Source organism: Ovis aries, chromosome 19 (genome assembly GCF_016772045.2).
Source record: "Ovis aries strain OAR_USU_Benz2616 breed Rambouillet chromosome 19, ARS-UI_Ramb_v3.0, whole genome shotgun sequence".
NCBI classification, from domain to species: domain Eukaryota; kingdom Metazoa; phylum Chordata; class Mammalia; order Artiodactyla; family Bovidae; genus Ovis; species Ovis aries.
In genome coordinates this window covers 1,893,180-1,912,891 of record NC_056072.1, presented here as the reverse complement: position 1 = coordinate 1,912,891, position 19,712 = coordinate 1,893,180, and the positions used below count along the sequence as shown (strand labels likewise).

Genomic DNA, 19,712 nt, shown 5'->3' with positions numbered 1-19,712 from the left:
ACTCAGTTCAGTTCAGTTCAGTCACTCAGTTGTGTCCGACTCTTCGCAACCACATGAACCGCAGCACGCCAGGCCTCCCTGTCCATCACCAACACCCGGAGTCCACCCAAACCCATGTCCATCGAGTCGGTGATGCCATCCAACCGTCTCTTCCTCTGTCGTCCCCTTCTCCTGCCCCCAATCCCTCCCCAGCATCAGGGTCTTTTCAAATGAGTCAGCTCTTTGCATGAGGTGGCCAAAATATTAGAGTTTCAGCTTCAGCATCAGTCCTTCCAATGAACACCCAGGACTGATCTGCTTTAGGATGGACTGGTTGAATCTCCTTCCAGTCCAAGGGACTTCTTCAACACCACAGTTCAAAACCATCAATTCTTCTGTGCTCAGCTTTCTTTTTTTTTTTTAACCATTTTTCATTTATTATTATTATTTTTACTTTACAATATTGTATTGGTTTTGCCATATATCAACATGAATCCACCATGGTGTACACGTGTTCCCCATCCTGAACCTCCCTCCCACCTCTCTCCCCATACCATCCCTCTGGGTCATCCCGGTGCACCACCCGAAGCATCCTGTATCCTGCATTGAACCTGGACTGGTGATAGTCCAACTCTCACATCCATACATGATTACTGGAAAAACCGTAGCCTTGACTAGATGGACCTTTGTGGACAAAGTAATGTCTGCTTTTTAATATGCTGTTTAGGTTGGTTATAACTTTCCTTCCAAGCAGTAAGCGTCTTTTAATTTCCTGGCTGCAGTCACCATCTGCAGTGATTTTAATAAAGTCAGCCACTGTTTCCCCATCTATTTGGTATGAAATGATGAGACCGGATGCCATGATCTTAGTTATCTGAATGTTGAGCTTTAAGCCAACATTTTCATTTTCCTCTTTCACTTTCATCAAGAGGCTCTCTAGTTCTTCTTCACTGTCTGCCATAAGGGTGGTGTTATCTGAGGTTATTGATATTTCTCCTGGCAATCTTGATTCTAGCTTGTGCTTCTTCCAGCCCAGCATTCTCATGATGTACTCTGGATATGTACTCTTCATATAAGTTAAATAAGCAGGGTGACAATATACAGTCTTGACATACTCCTTTTCCTGTTTGGAAACAGTCTGTTGTTTTATGTCCAGTTCTAACTGTTGCTTCCTGACCTGCATACAGATTTCTCAAGAGGCAAGTCAGGTGGTCTAGTATTCCCATCTCTCTCAGAATTTTCCACAGTTTATTGTGATCCACACAGTCAAAGGCTTTGGCATAGTCGATAAAACAGAAATAGATGTTTCTCTGGAACTCTCTTGCTTTTTCCATGATCCAGCGGATGTTGGCAATTTGACTGGTTCCTCTTCCTTTTCTAAAACGAGCTTGAACATCTGGAAGTTCACGGTTCACATATTGCTGAAGCCTGGCTTGGAGAATTTTGAGCATCACTTTACTAGCATGTGAGATGAGTACAATTGTGTGGTAGTTTGAGCATTCTTTGGCATTGCCTTTCTTTGGGATTGGAATGAAAACTGACCTTTTCCAGTCCTGTGGCCACTGCTGAGTTTTCCAAATTTGCTGGCATATTGAGTGCAGCACTTTCACAGCATCATCTTTCAGGATTTGAAACAGCTCAACTGGAATTCCATCACCTCCACTAGCTTTGTTCGTAGTGATGCTTCCTAAGGCCCACTTGACTTCATATTCAAGCATGTCTGGGTCTAGCTGAGTGTGAGTGATCACACCATCATGAAGATCCTTTTTGTACAGTTCTTCTGCGTATTCTTGCCACCTCTTCTTAATATCTTCTGCTTCTGTCATATGATACTTCTAGTGTATTGTTGAATTCAGTTTCATAATATTTTGCTAAAAATTTTTGGGTCTGTGTTCATGAAGAATATTGGTCTTTAATTCTTTTCTTGTGATGTACTGATTTCGAGATCGGAGTAATGCTGGCCTCGAGAAGTGAGTTTGGACGTACTCCCTCCTCTTCTATTTTTTGGAAGAATTTCAGAAGGATTGGTATTAACTCTTCTTTCAGTGTTTGGTAGAATTCATCAGTGAAGCTGCCTGGCCCTCTGTAATTGTTCGTTGGACTATATTACCTTTAACATATTAATTCTAGTTTGAATTTCAGGATATAATATAATGAACTAATGTGGACTTCCCTCTCTTGCTTTAACTTGTGTCTAACTCTTTGTGACCCCATGGACCCCAGTCCATGGAATTCTCTGGGCCAGAATAGTGGAGTGGGTAGCCTTTCCCTTCTCCAGGGGATCTTCCCAACCCAGGGATCACACCCAGGTCTCCTGCATTGCAGGCGGATTCTTTCCCAGCTGAGCCACAAGGGAAGCCCACTTTAAATAGCAGGGTAAAATGTTTTTTGAAAAGTTCAAATTCAAGGGCAGGCACAAAATAAACAGATTTCCCTGGGTGGCAGCAATGAAGAGGAGTTCACACTAGATTGCTGCTCGTGAAAGTCAGTGCCACAGTGGCCCAGGGGCAGTGAACCCTGATACTGACTGAAACAGTTCATTGGCCACTGTCAGGTGGGACACATGGCCTTCAACCACAAGGCGTGGGGACCTGGAATTGACACCTGTGTAAACTTGGGTTCTGAAATGGCAGCATCTCTGTGATTCAGTTCAGTTCAGTCGCTCAGTCATGTCCGACTCTTTGCGACCCCATGAATCACAGCACGCCAGGCCTCCCTGTCCATCACCAACTCCCGGAGTTCACTCAAACTCATGTCCATCAAGTCGGTGATGCCATCCAGCCATCTCATCCTCTGTCGTCCTCTTCTCCTCCTGCCCCCAATCCCTCCCAGCATCAGAGTCTTTTCCAATGAGTCAACTCTTTGCATCAGGTGGCAAAAGTATTGGAGTTTCAGCTTTAGCATCAGTCCTTCCAATCAACACCCAGGACTGATCTCCTTTAGGATGGACTGGTTGGATCTCCTCGCAGTCCAAGGGACTCTCAAGAGTCTTCTCCAACACCACAGTTCAAAAGCATCAATTGTTTGGTGCTCAGCTTTCTTCACAGTCCAACTCTCACATCCATACATGAGCACTGGGAAAACCATAGCCTTGACTAGATGGACCTTTGTTTGTAAAGTAATGTCTCTGCTTTTTAATATGCTATCTAGGTTGGTCATAACTTTCCTTTCAAGGAGTAACCATCTTTTAATTTCATGGCTGCAATCACCATCTGCAGGGATTTTGGAGCCCAAAAAAAACAAAGTCTGACACTGTTTCCCCATCTATTTGCCATGAAGTGATGGGACCAGATGCCATGATCTTAGTTTTCTGAATGTTGAGCTTTAAGCCTACTTTTTCACTCTCCTCTTTCACTTTCATCAAGAGGCTTTTAGTTCCTCTTCACTTTCTGCCATAAGGGTGGTGTCATCTGCATATCTGAGGTGATTGATATTTCTCCTGGCAATCTTGATTCCAGCTTGTGTTTCTTCCAGCCCAGCGTTTCTCATGATGTACCCTGCATAGAAGTTAAATAAGCAGGGTGACAATATACAGCCTTGATATACTCCTTTTCCTATTTGGACCCAGTCTGTTGCTCCATGTCCAGTTCTAACTGTTGCTTCCTGACCTGCATACAGGTTTCTCAAGAGGCAGGTCAGGTGGGGATTACACACTACTATGTTTAAAATAGATAACCAGTAAGAACCTACTGTATAGCACAAGGAACCCTTCTCAACCCTCTGTAGTAACCTATATGAGGAAAGACCTTGAAAAAGCATAGATCCATGTGTATGTTCACCTGCCTCACTTTACTGCACACCTGAAACGAACACAACACTTTAAATCAGCTACTGAGAGTGCTCAGATGCTCAGCCGTGTCTGACTCTTTGTGACCCTATGGACTATAATCTGCCAGGCTCCTCTGTCCACGGGATTCTCCAGGCAAGAATACTGGAGTGGGTTGCTATTTCCTTCTCCAGGGGATCTTCCTAGTTCAGGGATCGAACCCACATCTCTTTTGGCAGGAGGATTCTTTACAGCTGTGCCACCTGCTGCTGCTGCTGCTGCTGCTAAGTTGCTCCAGTCGTGTCCGACCCTGTGCGACCCCATAGACGGCAGCCCACCAGGCTCCCCCGTCCCTGAGATTCTCCAGGCAAGAACACTGGAGTGGGTTGCCATTTCCTTCTCCAGTGCATGAAATTGAAAAGTGAAAGTGAAGTCGCTCAGTCGTGTCCGACTCTTAGCGACCCCATGGACTGCAGCCTACCAGGCTCCTCCACCCATGGGATTTTCTAGGCAAGAGTACTGGAGTGGGGTGCCATTGCCTTCTCCAGCTGTGCCACCTGGGAAACCCCTAAATCAGCGATAAGTGAAAGTCACTCAGTTGTGTCTGACTCTTCGCAACCCCCTGAAGTATACGGTCCATGGAATTCTCCAGGCCAGAATACTGGAGTGGGTAACCTTTCCCTTTTCCAGGGGATCTTCCCAACCCAGAGACTGAACCCAGGTCTCCTGCACTGGAGGCAGATTCCTTACCAGCTGAGATATCAGGGAAGCCCACAAATCAGTGATAGTCCTATATAAACTGAAGTTTTGTTTTGTTTTTGTTTTTTTTGAACGTGAGCTCACACAGGCAGTTTCCTCCAGTTGTCCATGTGGACCATAAGACTCCTGAGCAGGAGAACAGTGTCAGAGTGGAAAGTTTTCAGGTGGCAGTTAGCTTGGCCCTGTGCCAGGTGTTACTTGCCACTCACAAAGCCCCAGCTGGTATTTACCACCCAACAAAAGGGTAAAGAAAAGAAGTTCTGCTGACGTTCATGCCCTTCACAGAAGGCATGAAAGATGAGACAGTGCACTGGGGAAGAATGAGAAAAATTTCCCCTGGTCCTCATTTATTTTTATGACAGGATATTGGTTATCTGTACCACTTTAGGGAAAATAAGACTCTAAAGTGCTTTGATTCTTTAACTGAATTTTGTTGATTAGCCTCATAGCTGAGGAAATCACATTTAACTGGCTCACTTCCCGAGGGGCTGGTCTGATGTCCTTGACTCAGAATGCTGCTGTGAGGTCAGGGCCAGCTTTCCCTCGGCTCCCACGCACAGCGAAGGGCAGCGCCCGGCTTCCAGGATGAGAGTCAAGAGTGAACAGCAATCATCCTGGCCTGCCACGGTTTCTTACGTCTTCACTAAGAAAACCTGCCTAAAGATTTTATCTGTTAAAAACCAGCCTGGGGAACACTACCGAAGGGGAAGGCGTCTCATTCATTCTTTAACCCATCTTTATGGACTTTATGGACAATGTATAGAGTGCTGAGAGGGAGGCAGAAATGCGTGGGCCTCGTTCCTAGTCTTTATGGAACTTATTGATATTCAACACAGAATGGGTGAAAGCAATTGATTATAAGTGAAATGGTGGTCTGATATCCTGTGAGAACATTAGTGGTGACAGCCTGCTCTCAATAAATCTTATTCCCCTTGTATTTCATGCCATGTTACTTGGCCATTTTTAAAATTCCTGCCTTCAACTGGTTTCCAATAGCTTTCCCAACTCAAATGATAACCTTCTTACGATCAGAATGGAGAGCATTAAGAGCAGGGGAGCATTAAGAGCATGGCTTGCTGATCTTATTTATTTATCTTGGCTGCACAGGTCTTTATGGCTGCACAAGCTCTCTAGTTGCGGCGAGCGGGGGCTAGTCTTCTGTTGCGGTGTGCAGGCTTCTCACTGTGGCGGCTTTTCTCATTGCAGAGCACAAGCTCCAGGGCACGTGGGCTTGGTGGTTGTGGTTATGGGCTTAGTTGTCCTGTAGCATGCGGAATCTTCCCAGACCAGGGATCGAACCCATGTCCCCAGCATTGGCAGACAGATTCTTACCCACTGGACCAGCAGAGAAGTTCATGTGCTTCCTGATCTTTAACTGCATCTGCAATTCTGCACATCCAGCAAGCTCCTTGAACCCGCTCTGCTCCCTTACAGCACCCTCCACAACACTAAGCCGGTCAGATTCAGGTGGCAAATTACTTTCGAATTTATCCATCACATTTATGACAAGCTGCTGGGGACTCCTGACTAGCAAGCTAGGGATTCCTAAAACACAATAGACAGTGTGCTCAGAAAGTTGTTGGGCAAACTGAATTGCTAGGGTGCTCTCTCCCCTGATACTCTTCTATGGGCACAAGCCTAAAGAGTAAACGTCAGCACACACCCCAGGTTTTTACATGGAATGAAATGTGTCTTCATTCTCACCTGTGCTCCACTTATGAAACTGCTAAGATAACATTCCCCCAGGGTTTTAGATGTGCTTCGCCGAATCAGTTCTTTTGTAAGCAAGGGTGCTGTTCCGGAAGAGTTTTCAGAGATGCGCCACAATTTCAGATCAACTTGGGGCCAGAGCTACAGCTAACGTGGTCCAGGCCTCCCAGGGATGCACCCCCAGTGGGAGCTTCAGCCTGCTCAGTTTTGATACTTCTGCTCCACACCACCGGGTAAAAGCTGAAGTGAATTCTACTGGCTTCAATCTTCGGTGCCCAAGTTCTTCCTTATCCCGTGCAGAGCCCCGCTACCTCCCCAAATCACCCTCCACTCTCTCTCCTTTGACCCTGACTGCTCTCTCTGCCAAACTTCCCACCCTTTGGAACTTCTTTTTTCCTTCGCACTGCAACCAGAATGACTTTATACAACACAGGTCAGATCAAGGCATTCTCCGTCTCTCAGATTCCTCTAAATGGCTTCCACTGCCCTCAGAACATGTTGGAATTCCCTGATGTAATGGAGTAAAGAAGGAAATGGCAACCCACTCCAGTATTCTTGCCTGGAAATGCCGGGCTACCGTCCATGGGGTTGCAAGAGTTGGGCATGACTTAGCGACTAAACCAGCACCACCAGCATACTGGAGAAGGCCGCCACTCCCCACTGCCCTCTTTGAAATGTGTGTTCCGGCTCCGGCTGGCCTCTGTGGGTCCTGGGATGGCGCATGCTCTCAGCCCCAGCTCTTCTAGGGCTGTTTCTTCTGACCACGGTTTCCTCTGGTTTTATTCCTCCTCTCTGTTTGGTCTTGCTGAGCAGACTCTGCTGGGAACGCCTTCCTTGACACCGGAACAAGGAAGCCAGGCTGCCAGGCTGTGCCTGCGTTCACATGAATGCTCTTCAATGCTGCAGGATAACTTCCTCTTTCGGTATCTGCTCTCCCGTTAGACTCAGAGGCTTGCGGACAAGCGTGGTCTTTGTCTTGTTCACATGGTATTCTAGTAGCCAAGCAAACGGGTTCTCCCTGGGGCCAGCTGGATGAGCACTTGAAAGAGCTGAGCACTGGGGGTTTAATGCTGGTTAGTGCTATCTTGAAATTCTTAATCATTTGTCTTTGGCTTTACGTTTTGTGTGAACTCCAATGGCAGGATGGAGTGTGCACCAGTGGTGTGGAGCCGAGACTTCCAACTTGTCCCTGGGAGGCTCCTCCGCCTCCAGCCTGTGCCCACTGCCTCCCTCTCTCACCCACTCCCCTCCAGCGCCCACTTTGGTGCAGGAGCAGGGAGGGATTGCGCAGGTTCTTGTGTCCACAGGTGGAGCCTGGAAGGGAGTCTATAGTGTCTGTGAGGATCTGCACTCTCTCTGGAAGTACCCACATGTCCAAGTACCCACGTGCCCAAGGGAGCATGAGGCTGAGCAGCAAGAAAAAGCAAATGACAGGCTGAGAAGGAGACCCAGAAGAGAAAAAACACACATTTTCTTACCTGTTTTTTGAACAAGGGACCCTGCAGTTTCATTTTGCACTGGGCCTCACAGAGTATGTAGCTATCTCTGGCTCTCAGTGATTACTCATGGAATAGCTGAATCAAGGAACTTGGTTACCAAATGCATGTTTCTTCAAAGCAATCACCTTGATGGATTTTCCAATAGTGGTAATTTACTGTAACATTTTTGGAACTTCTTTTTGAGAAAGTCACCATTTGGTGAACAAACATTTTTTGAGCACTTATTAAGCCAGCTTCTGGCGGGCATCAGTGAGCTCTTCAGATAAGGCCATGGAAAATTTTCATCCTTAGAATTGCTTTGGGGTGGATTTACTTCTCTAAAGAAGTCACAAGTCCCTGGGGTCCTATCTGGTGAAAACTGTGGGCCATAAAACTCAATAATATCAATAATACCACTTGGGACTAAAATAAATGAAACATAAATGTAACATAAACGAAAAACACTGGTTGTAATGCTAAAATCACCGTAGACCATCTGTTGTTGTTTAGCCATTAACTCAGGTCCGACTCTTTGCGATCCTACGGACAGCAGGGCACCAGGCTGCCCTGTCCTTCGCGTTCTCCTGGAGTTTGCTCAAACTCATGTCCATTGAGCTGGTGATGCCATCCAACCATCTCATCCTCTGTCATCCCCTTCTCCTGCCTTCAGTCTTTTCCAGCATCAGGGTCTCTTCCAAGAAATTGGCTCTTTGCATCAGGCGGTCAAAGTGTTGAAGCTTTAGTTTCAGCATCAGTCCTTCCAAGGAATATTCAGGGTTGATTTCTTTTACAATTGACTGGTTTATCTCCTTGCAGTTCAAGGGACTCTTAAGAATCTTCTCCAGCACCACAATTCAAAAGCATCCATTCTTTGGCACTCAGCCTTCTTTATGGTCCAACACTTACATCCATACATGACTACCGGAAAAACCCGGAAAATCTTTGACTATATGGCCCTTCGTCAGCAAAGTGATATCTCTGCTTTTTAATATGCTATCTAGGTTTTTCATGGCTTTCCTTCCAAGGAGCAATCATCTTTTAATTAACCATACATGTGCTGTGCTGTGCTTCGCCGCTCAGTCATGTCTGACTCTTTGTGATCCCATGGACTGTAGCCAGGCTCCTCTGTCCATGGGATTCTCCAGGCAACAATACTGGAGTGGGTTGCCATGCCCTCCTCCAGGGGATCTTTTCAACCCAGGGGTCAAACCCAGGTCTCCCACATTGCAGGCGGATTCTTTACCAGCTGAGATACCAGGGAAGCCCTAACCATACTTAGATGAATACATATATACATAGATGAATGACCATGACTAAGTTTTGATAAAACTTTATTTACAAAAACACAGATGACAGATCAAATTGGGTCTATGGGCAATTCATTTGCTTCCCACACCCACAGACACATCTTTTTGAAGGTAAGTGTGAAGGTTTAGTCAGGAGCCAGGCATGAGGAGCAACAGCAACCTCAGTCCTCTGAAACCCAGGTCCAAGCGATGACAGGATGCTCTTGGTGCAGCGGCCCAGAGTGGAGGCAGAGGGGTCCTCTCTGCAGAGACCGCATTGGGGTCTGGGGGGAGGTGGCAGAGGAGACAGACTAGAGCTGGAGAATTCCATGTAGCTCACTCTCCAGAACTAACTTTGTCCTGGAAGTTTATTCAATGAGCATTTTATTTATTTATTTTTTTTCAATGAGCATTATATAAGCACCTGCTCAGTTGTATGTATGCAGTGGCTTAGCGTACTTTTCATGGTAGCCTATTGTATAATTCGGGCTTCCCCATGGCTCAGTGGTAAAGAATCCACCTGCAATGCAGGAGCTGAAGGAGATGTGGGTTTGATTCCTGGATCAAGGAGATCCCCTTGAGGAGGGTATGGCAACCCATTCCATTATCCTTGCCTGGAGAATCCCCACGGACAGAGGAGCCTGGAGGGCTACAGTCCATAGCATCACAAAGAGTTGAACATGAAGGAAGTGACTTCGCACACAATGTATAACTTACTTGACTATACCAAGGCCATACTTAACCAATGAATATTCAATACCCGTCTCTAATTTGCCTGAAAAATTCCATGGACAGAGGAGCCTGGTGGGCTACCATCCACAGGTTTGCAGTCAGACATGAGCTACTGAGCCTGGTGTGGCATCTCTAATCTTTTCAAAACTAGAGAAAAGTATTTTGGGGGTGATTTCTATAATATTATTTGCCTGCATAGTTCTTGGGGAGCCTAAATATTAGAAGAAAGCGGAAGCCTTATTCAGTTGTCCTCACCCTCAACCTGTTTGGCAATCACTTCTCTCCTAGAGTTGCCTCAAAGGAGCCTGGAAGTTAAGTCTTGTATTTTTTTTTTTTTCTCCCCAGATCAGATCAGCATGCAATATGCTTGCCTAAGAAATAAGCATTATCTAGATAGGTAGGTAGATATGGACAGGATATTTGTTTTCTCTACAAATGAGATGTCTTACTGTGACTGGCAGTCAGACCTCCTCTTTTGCAACACTATCCTCGTTTGCATGGGGACTCTCCTTCAGGTAACAAAAGGTCACTCCCTGCCAGGGTATAACATGTCTACACTCGTATTGTACTTTCCAGACTCAGGCTTTCTCTTACAAGCTTAAGGATGATCCAGACCTAAAGTGGGCTCTTCTTAGATAGTACAGAAGAAATTTTGATTCATTGATTGATTCAAGAAATATTTACTCAGCTCCTAGTCATACGTGCCAGTTACTGCCGTGGTCCTTGGAGGAGCTTCATGAATGAAGCTATTCATTCCTGCTCTCATGGGACTTTCTGTTTGCTAGTGGAAGCACGTGTTAATTATCAAACAGATAAGACAGCATGCAATCAGAACTAGCAAGAACTGCTAGAAAGGAAATGGAAGTTTATAATATTTCTCACATATTGTTGGTCAGAGCAGTCATCTAGGGCCCTTGTTAAAATAATGGATTCCTTTTGGCCCCATCACGGATCTGCTGAATCATAATCTCTAGGGAACTCCATGTTTCTCACAAGCACCCCAGACAGTCCTGATGAACAAGCACATTTATAGAGAAACTTGGTCTAATAGAATTTAAAACAAAGACTAAAACTCTCGCTTCCAACCAGGTGGTAATTTTAGAATCTTTCATTCTAAGGAAGGCTTATTTGGCAGGGCTCTGAGACTGTTTATAATAAGTGGCAGAAAACATCTACTTCCAATGCGTGTTTGCTGATGCTGATAACCCATGGACTGGAACACCACCTCTATGGAACCCTCATTAGGTTGCTGGGTAATGGGGTGCTGAGTTCAGTTTCCTAGACATGAGACTCAAACTCTTGCAGTTTTCTTCCTCTTCCTTAGAGAAACAATCTTCTTATCCAGAAAATAAGCCATTGAGAATATTTACTTTAATAACTTAACAACTTTCTCCCTTTGGACCCCCCACGATACGCAACAGACTTCATGGAAGGCTTCAGTTTAACCCATTCAAGTTTTGACTTGTCCTCTGTTACAGAAGTGGTCCCTCTTAACAGGTTATGAATATCATAATACTGCATTCACATGGTTTAGTTTTAGTTACTATTACTGTAGGCTTTTTATCACTGTTTGTTTTTTTTGTTTGTTTGTTTGTTTGTTTTTTTAATGTGGCTTTACCGCACGGCCTGTGGGATCTTAGTTCCCCAGCTAAGATAAGGAACTGAGTCTGGGCCCCCACAGTAAAAGGCCCTAGTCCTAACCACTGGACAACCAGGGAATTCCTAAAGTGTTTGGCTCTTTGAAAGTGGTATTTAAGTTCAGAATATTCCTATTGTAAAACACTGTAAAATTTCCATTAGTATTTTAGACTATTTTGTTCTAAAAGTAATGTTTCCAGCTTTTTTCCCTCAATATAAAAGTGATTTATTCATAGTAGATATTTGTAGAAACCTATAAAAAATGGAATTTTAAAAATCACCTCTAACCCTACTACTTAGCATTTTAGTCTATTTCCTTTTAAATCATTTATTGTTAGTTTTTAATATATTACATTCAGTTGATCTCTTATTAATATATAGTTATAACTGGGATTATACTCTATATCAAGTTTGTATCTAGAACATTTAACAAAATTTGATACCATGAGGATTTTCCCACTAAAATTTAGAATATATTTTTGATGAGTAGATTATATGCCATCATATGGATATGCAAACATGTATTTAATAATTATTTATTGTTTCAGTTTATGTTTTATGTTCTTTTTTTATCCTTTAATTGAGGAAATTGCTTTCAATGTTGTGTTGGCTTTTGCCATGCAACAGCGCAATTCAGCCACAACTATATATGTGTCTCTTCCCTCTTGAGCTTCCCTCCCCTCCCCTCATCCCACCCCTCTAGGTTATCCTAGAGCGCCAGGCTGGACTCCCTGTGTTGTACAGCAACTTTTCACCAGTAATCTATTTTAAATATGGTAGTGCATATATGGGAGAAGGAAATGGCAACCCACTCCAGTATTCTTGCCTAGAGAACCCCTTGGACAGAGGGGCCTGGTGGGCTGCCGTCTATGGGGTCGCACAGAGTCGGACACGACTGAAGCAACTTAGCATGCATGCAGGCACTGGAGAAGGAAATGGCAACCCACTCCAGTATTCTTGCCTGGAGAATCCCATGGACAGAAGAGCCTGGTGGGCTGCCGTCTATGGGGTCGCACAGAGTCAGACACGACTGAAGCGACTTAGCATGCATGCAGGCACTGGAGAAGGAAATGGCAACCCACTCCAATATTCTTGCCTGGAGAATCCCATGGACAGAAGAGCCTGGTGGGCTGCTGTCTATGGGGTTGCACAGAGTCGGGCATGACTGAAACGACTTAGCAGCAGCAGCAGCAGTGCATATATGATTTTAAATTTTTTACTTTCATACATAACACTGGCATCAACCTCTTTGAATATAAATCTATGTCCATAGCTATGACTCATCTTAGAAGACAGTCCTTATCATGAAATCACTGGATGGAAGGACATGTTCTTGTTTTAGATTAATGCATGTTGGCAAATTGCTTTTCAGGAAGATCATACCAGTTTAGGCCAGAGAGCGTCGTTAGAGGGAGAAGCTAGGAATTATCCTTGGATAGATGGATCTACTGTGACCCATGAACAGGAGAAAATAGATTAGATTTGTTGATACACCAATTAGCTTCCATGTGTTCTGTGATCTCCGACTTGCATTCCTAACTCTGACAATACATTTTCATAAATGAATATCATAAGGAGCACACAGAAAGAGCCATATAAACTTATCTCTGCTACTGCACCACAGTCTCGAAGAACACGTCCTACTGATGGTAAGTAGTCAGAGCGTCTTTATATACAATGGGCAGCTGATGACGGGAGCCATGGTCTGTACCTCTGCTTATATCATAAGCACCATTGTTAATTGGCATTTAAAGGGGGATATACAGCAAGTGGCTAGTAATACTAATATTAACAACAATAACAATACTAGTATTCCCATTGGCAGGGGATATATTCTCAGTTCTTAAATGGAAACATTTCCAAATTCTCAGTGCTTTTGGTTGATTGTCTCTAAGAAAAGATGAAATGCCAGTGCTCGCAGCTTCATACTTTGTAAAATACCTTTTTCAGCTCTCTCTGCCCACTCAATTTTTAGTTGTGTGTAACTGTTCTTAGGGAGCTTTAGTTATGAAAAGGAAAGGAAAAGGAAACCTTAGAACACTTCAGTCCTAGTTACCCCAAGTTACAAGGACACACGTCATATTTCAGACAAGCTGTCGTGCGGGTGGGCTTGCCGGGTGATGAGTGATAAACTAGTTGCTGCTGCTGCTGCTAAGTCACTTCAGTCGTGTCCGACTCTGTGCGACCCCACAGACGGCAGCCCACCCGGCTCCCCCGTCCCTGGGATTCTCCAGGCAAGAACACTGGAGTGGGTGATAAACTAGCTATTCCCACCAAATGAATCAGTTGGTATAAGAAAGGAAAGCTAATTTACTTGAATAGACTAGCGCTTATGCTGCTTATGTTTGTGTGTGTGGAGAGAGAGAGAGTAGGTGTCCTCTTTCATATAGAAGTACAGGTTGTGCTGTGTACTTGGCCTCTGGCCTCAAGCAGAGAAGACTGCAGAAGTTTCCAGAATGACTGGAGAACATTCAGAAGCACTTCAAGGGCTTACATTTCCACATGATCTGATTTCTTTCCACTCTTTGTTGGCCGTTCCTTACCAGCCCAAGTTTAGCAAAGCTAGAGAAGAGGTACAAGAGGTACCGAGACTGGTGGTGGGCGGGAACGAACCCCTAACCAGAGGTAGCTGCCTTTATGAGAGATTTTTAGGGAGATGGAGGGCATGGCGGTGGGACAGGAAAGGAAGATGCAAGATGACGGGTAGAAGCTGGAAGCTGCTCCCACTGCGGGAGGAGAGAGCCTCCACACAGGAGCTCGAGAGAGTAGTATACTCGGGACTCTGCACGGTTAATGAGGTGCAGCACCATCCTGTCAAGTGTTTTCTTATTTATTACCTTATTTGGCTTTTGTAACATCTTTGAATTAAACAGAACAAGTATTTACAGGTCTGTAATCTTCTATTTAAAACCCTTAGGGCCAGATATTTTAGATTTCAGAACTTATCAGACGTTAGACACGTAATATAATGCCAGTTACGAATGTTATGAAACACTCCTAGTAGTGTCTGGGACAACATCCTGTTTTCAGGCACATTAATATTTTAGTAATGAGGAATATGGGCAGCCACAGTAAGAGATAAAGAATATCAACAGCCTCGTCTTGGTCAAGGTTAGGTTTTTGTAGACAAAGGAGTTGGGAAAAGCCATAAGCTTTTTAGAAATTTATGGAGCTTGCAACTGAAGATAAGGAATTATGGCCTAAATTATCCCCATTTTATAGATGAGAGAACAGAAGTTCAGAGGCATGAAGTGGCATATCCAATGTTAGCTTTAGATTATTTTAAAATGGGGTTATTATGAATACTCTGAGACAATCTAAAACAATCCAACTACCCATTTCAACATTCATGCATGGAGAGTTTTGTTTTGAGAGTTTTGATTCCATGGCAAAAAGACATTTTCTTCCATCTCTGCCTCCCTGGAAGTCTACTACATTTTTGTCTACATTTCTCAGAATGAGACCTTGGGATTTTAGATTTCCCCTTTGGTTCAGGTGAGTTCTTCTCCAAAATTCACTGTAGTCTCAGGCATGGGCCCAGTTGAAGGGACCACTTTTGTAAAAGAGGTAAGCATTTATTGAAACTTAGCTATAACATAAAAAGAGTGGTTCTGAGAAGAAAACAATCAGCAAGGGTCTCTCAGTGCACCCCCAGCCCAAGCACTAAGAGGAACGGTCTCGGGAAAGCCACCGAAACGTCAACCACACCCAGGTGTGCCTAGGTGTGACGGAAATGGACTCTGACTTTGAAGGAACACCGCCTACAGCCAACATGCAACGCTCTGTAAAAGGAGTTTGCTGACACATTTGGAGGGCCAGTACTGCACTCAGTCGCCACCTGTCCCTCAGCAGTCGAGGACGCTATCCCGATGCCTGAGCAAACCAGATGGTGGCCAACAGCTCTGAACTGACACGGGAAAAAACGGCATTGCTAAAGAAACAACGAGGGACTTCCCTGGTGGTCCAGTGGTTAAAAATCTGCCTTCCGATGCAGGGGATGCAGGTTCAATCCCCGGTTGCAGAACGAAGATCCCACATGCCACGGGGCAACTAGGCCCATGTGCCACAGCTGCTGAGCCTGCGCCCGGCAGTGAAAGATCCTGCGGGATGCAAAGAAAATCCCGCTACTGCAGCTAGGACCTGATGCGGTCAAAGAAATGAATCAAAAGAAACAACGAGCTGTGTAGCCCAGCTGGTCCCAGACGCCTTCCGAACTTGCTATGTTATTTGACCATAATTATGCTCACAATATTTAGTTTCAATAACTGTAGTTCCCTTTGAATATACAAGGATAAAAGAATTCAGAAATAGACATACAAAAGTCTTTGCACATATTAGTAAGAAACCACAATCATTGAAAAGTGTCCATTGTACAGAGAGTCCCATGTTAGAGATTCCCACAATGTAACGTACATTCGTTTCTTGATTGGTTTCCATGCTGAACTCTATGAGATCAGGTGTGGGCTTTTTGGTTTTGTTTTGTTTTAACTTATCTGTGGAGAAGGAAATGGCAACCCACTACAGTATTCTTGCCTGGAGAATCCCATGGATGGCGAGCCTGGTGGGCTACAGTCCACAGGGTCGCAAAGAGTCGGACACGACTGAAGCGACTTAGCACATCTGTAGGCCTAGCCTGCAGAAAAAAAAGGAATTTTTTCAACTATTTTCTTTTTGTCTTTCCCCTTTTGAGGCTGCTCTGGTGCTCTTGGAAACACTATTCCAAGGATTTCAGTTTTCCTTATAGAATGAGATGATTGGAATGGTTTACATTGCAGCTACCACCAAGAAGAGGTAAGGAGGAGAGAGAATTGCCAAGGGATCCTTAGCTAACACTTTTCAAAATGACAGAGAGACTATTTTTCTTAAAAAAAAAAAAAAAAAAAGGTCAGGCTCATAGGGGACTGTTGTGGGAAGATTGTTTGCACCTCAGGATGAAGATCTTGCCAAGGGATGGTATCCGAGTCCCTACTAGTACTACCTACAGTTCCAGAAACCCAGGAAGTGTCCTGAATCTGGGATACAGCTAATTGTCAGTAATTTGCAGTACTATAAGTTCATTGTGAGTGAAGAATTTAGGTGCACATCCATCTTTGTTTAGCAAATGTTTCCCTGTGCTACATTCTGGCTGAGTATTTAAAAGACTAAGATAACAATTTGCCTTTCAGAACTTTTGAACACATTATAGCCATCTCCATTAGCATGAAAGCAATTTTAACACATTATCTCCTTTACTTACTACAACCATCACCTCGGGATGAACTCTGGCTGAATACAAATTAAGTGGGCACTTGAGAGTAATCCATTCTCTAATTCAGACTTTTACTACATTATTTTTCCAGCAGGTGGGATGAAGTGAGGAGTGAAAAAAGTATGTAGCAACACAGAAGTCACTCAAAAAATAATTTTGGACTAAATAAACCAATGGCTTATCTTGTTATTTTCGTAAGTTGGATTTTCCTTTCCACAATTCATTTTTCTAGACTGTCTCCTGAGCATATATTTTTAAGCCCTTCTTGAAGTTGCCTTCTCAGCTCTTTCAATTCTGGCACCAAGGATACAGGTGCCTACTCTGCTTCTGTCACTACTTTAGCCATATCCTCAGGTGTCTCCCAGGATGATCCTGGGCCTTAGGGATGCTCGCCTTCTCTCTTCCATGTCTGCCACAGTCATTGAATTAACAGGTGCAGGGACCTTAGAAAGGCCAACCAGTCTTCTAGGCATGCTGGGAATACCACAAGCAAAAAAATTACTCTTCGCATGAAGCTTACATGGAGTACATGTTAACGTGTGCTTAATGCTAAAAATCATTGATTATGCTAAAGCCTTTGACTTGTGGATCACAACAAACTGTGGAAAATTCTTAAAGAAATGGAAGTATCAGACCACCTTACCTGTCTCCTGAGAAGCCTGTATGTGGGTTAAGAAGCAACAGTTAGAAAGGACATGGAACACCTGACTTGTTCCAAATTGGGAAACGAATATGACAAGGCTGTATATTGTCACCCTGCTTATTTAACTTCTGTGCAGAGTACATAATGAGAAATGCCAGGCTGAATGAATCACAAGCTGGAATCAAGACTGCCAGGGGAAATAACAACAACCTCAGATATGCAGATGACACCACTCTAATGGCAGAAAGTGAAGAGGAACTAAAGAGTCCCTTGATGAGGGTGAAAGAGAACAGTGTAAAAGCTGGCTTAAAATTAAACATTCAAAAAACTAAGATCATGGCATCTGGTTCCATCACTTCATGGCAACTAGAGGGGAAAAACTGGAAGCAGTAACAGCTTTGACTTTCTTGGGTTGCAAAATCACTGGAGGCAGTGACTGCAGCCATGAAATTAAAAGATACTTGCTCCTTGGAAGAAAAGCTATGAAAAACATAGACGGTGTATTAAAAAGCAGAGACATCACTTTGCCAACAAAGGGCCATATAGTCAAAGCTGTGGTTTTTCCAGCGGTCATGTGTGGATGTGAGAGCTGGACCATAAAGAAGGCTGAGCATCAAAGAATTGATGCTTTTGAACTGTGGTGTTGGAGAAGACTCTTGAGAGTCCCTTGGACTGCAAGGAGACCAAACCTGTCAATCTTAAAGGAAATCAACCCTGAATATTCATTGGAAGAACTATGCTAAAGCTGAAGCTCCAATCCTTTGGCCACTTGATGCGAAGAGTTGACTCACTGGAAAAACCCTGATGCTGGGAAAGATTGAAGGCAAAAGCAGAAGAGGGTGGCAGAGGATGAGATGGTTAGATAGCATCACTGACTCAGTAGACATGTATATGAGCAAGTGGAAGACAGAGGAACCTGGTGTGCTGTAGTCCATGAGGTTGCAAGGAGTTGGACATGACTTACTGACTCAACAACAACAATGTTAAAATTAGTCAATAATTTAAAAATTGATAGTCAATCCAAGCAAGAAATGGACAATTTTATTTCAGCCAACCTGGAGGGTTATAGCATAGGAGATATAGTCTTTCAGAAAGCTCTGAAGACTGGTTTGACCATTAGATGTCAAAGCACAGCTATACATCTTTTTAAGACAAATAGTATACCTTAAAGTAATATATTGACAGTTTACACAGTGCAACAAGGTGAGCAGTGGGTCATTGTGGCCCCTTATAGGATTCAGAAAGGAATATTATCTCCTAAGGAATAACCTTGCTGGTGCCAGTAGGAAATTGCTTTTTTCTTTTTGGCTAGTAGGCATCCTGTGCCCTCAAAGAGGATCTAATTAACATGTAATGAAAATGCACGACACATGCTAAAGCAGAGAGGGTGGTGACTCAGATGGTAGAAAATAATGTATGTTAAACTTTTCTTGCCTATAAAATAATTTTGTTACATCAGTATGTGTGTGTGCGTGTACAGACAACAGACATAATGAAGCATAAATATATGAAAAGTTATAAAAATAACTGCTGTACAGAAAAATAAAGCAGAGAAGGGTGATAGAAGGTGTTCTGTACACACTAATTATAGTTTTTTGGTAGGGAAGCTTCATTTCCAGCATTGTTTTTCAGTTGCTAAGTCATGTCCAACTCTTTGCGACCCCGTGGACTGCAGCATGCCAGGCTTCCCTGTCATTCACTATCTCTGGGAGCTTGCTTAAATTCACATCTATTGAGTCAGTGATATCATCCAACCATCTCCTCCTGTCTTCCCCTTCTTCTCCCGCTTTCAATCTTTCCAAGCATCAGGGTATTTTCTAATAAGTTGGTTCTTCGCATCAGGTGGATGAGCCCAGATTTAATTCTTCAATATAAATCACACTCACATTGTGATAGTATGGGTAAAAATGACTGATGCCTTAAACAACTTTAGGAGGCAACTTTTCTTAATTTTTAAACTCCAGTTTTTCTCTTTCTTCATATTCTTTCCTTTTCATCCTTGTTTCACCTTTTCATTCTTTTTCTTTATCAGTGTTCAACTTTCTTTCATGAGGCATTCAATTCAGTTCAGTTCAGTTGCTCAGTAACGTCTGACTCTTTGCGACCCCATGAACTGCAGCACGCCAGGCCTCCCTGTCCGTCACCAACTCCTGAGGACCACCCAAACCCATGTCTATTGAGTCGGTGATGCCATCCAACCATCTCATCCTCTGTTGTCCCCTTCTCCTCCTGCCACAATCTTTCCCAGCATCAGGGTCTTTTCAAATGAGTCAGCTCTTCGCATCAGGTGGCCAAAGTATTGGAGTTTCACCTTCAACATCAGTCCTACCAATGAACACCCAGGACTGATTTTAGGATGGACTGGTTGGATCTCCTCGCAGTCCAAGGGACTCTCAAGAGTCTTCTCCAACACCACAGTTCAAAAGCATCAGTTCTTCGGTGCTCAGCTTTCTTTATAGTCCAACCCTCATCC

General features: G+C 43.9%; 1 long non-coding RNA gene across 2 annotated transcripts in view; it reads right to left on the bottom strand.

Moving 5' to 3' along the window:
• LOC114109360 (uncharacterized) overlaps window positions 1–19,712 on the bottom strand; it is a 37,573-nt gene that overhangs the window by 14,705 nt on the left and 3,156 nt on the right. The window lies entirely within an intron of this gene.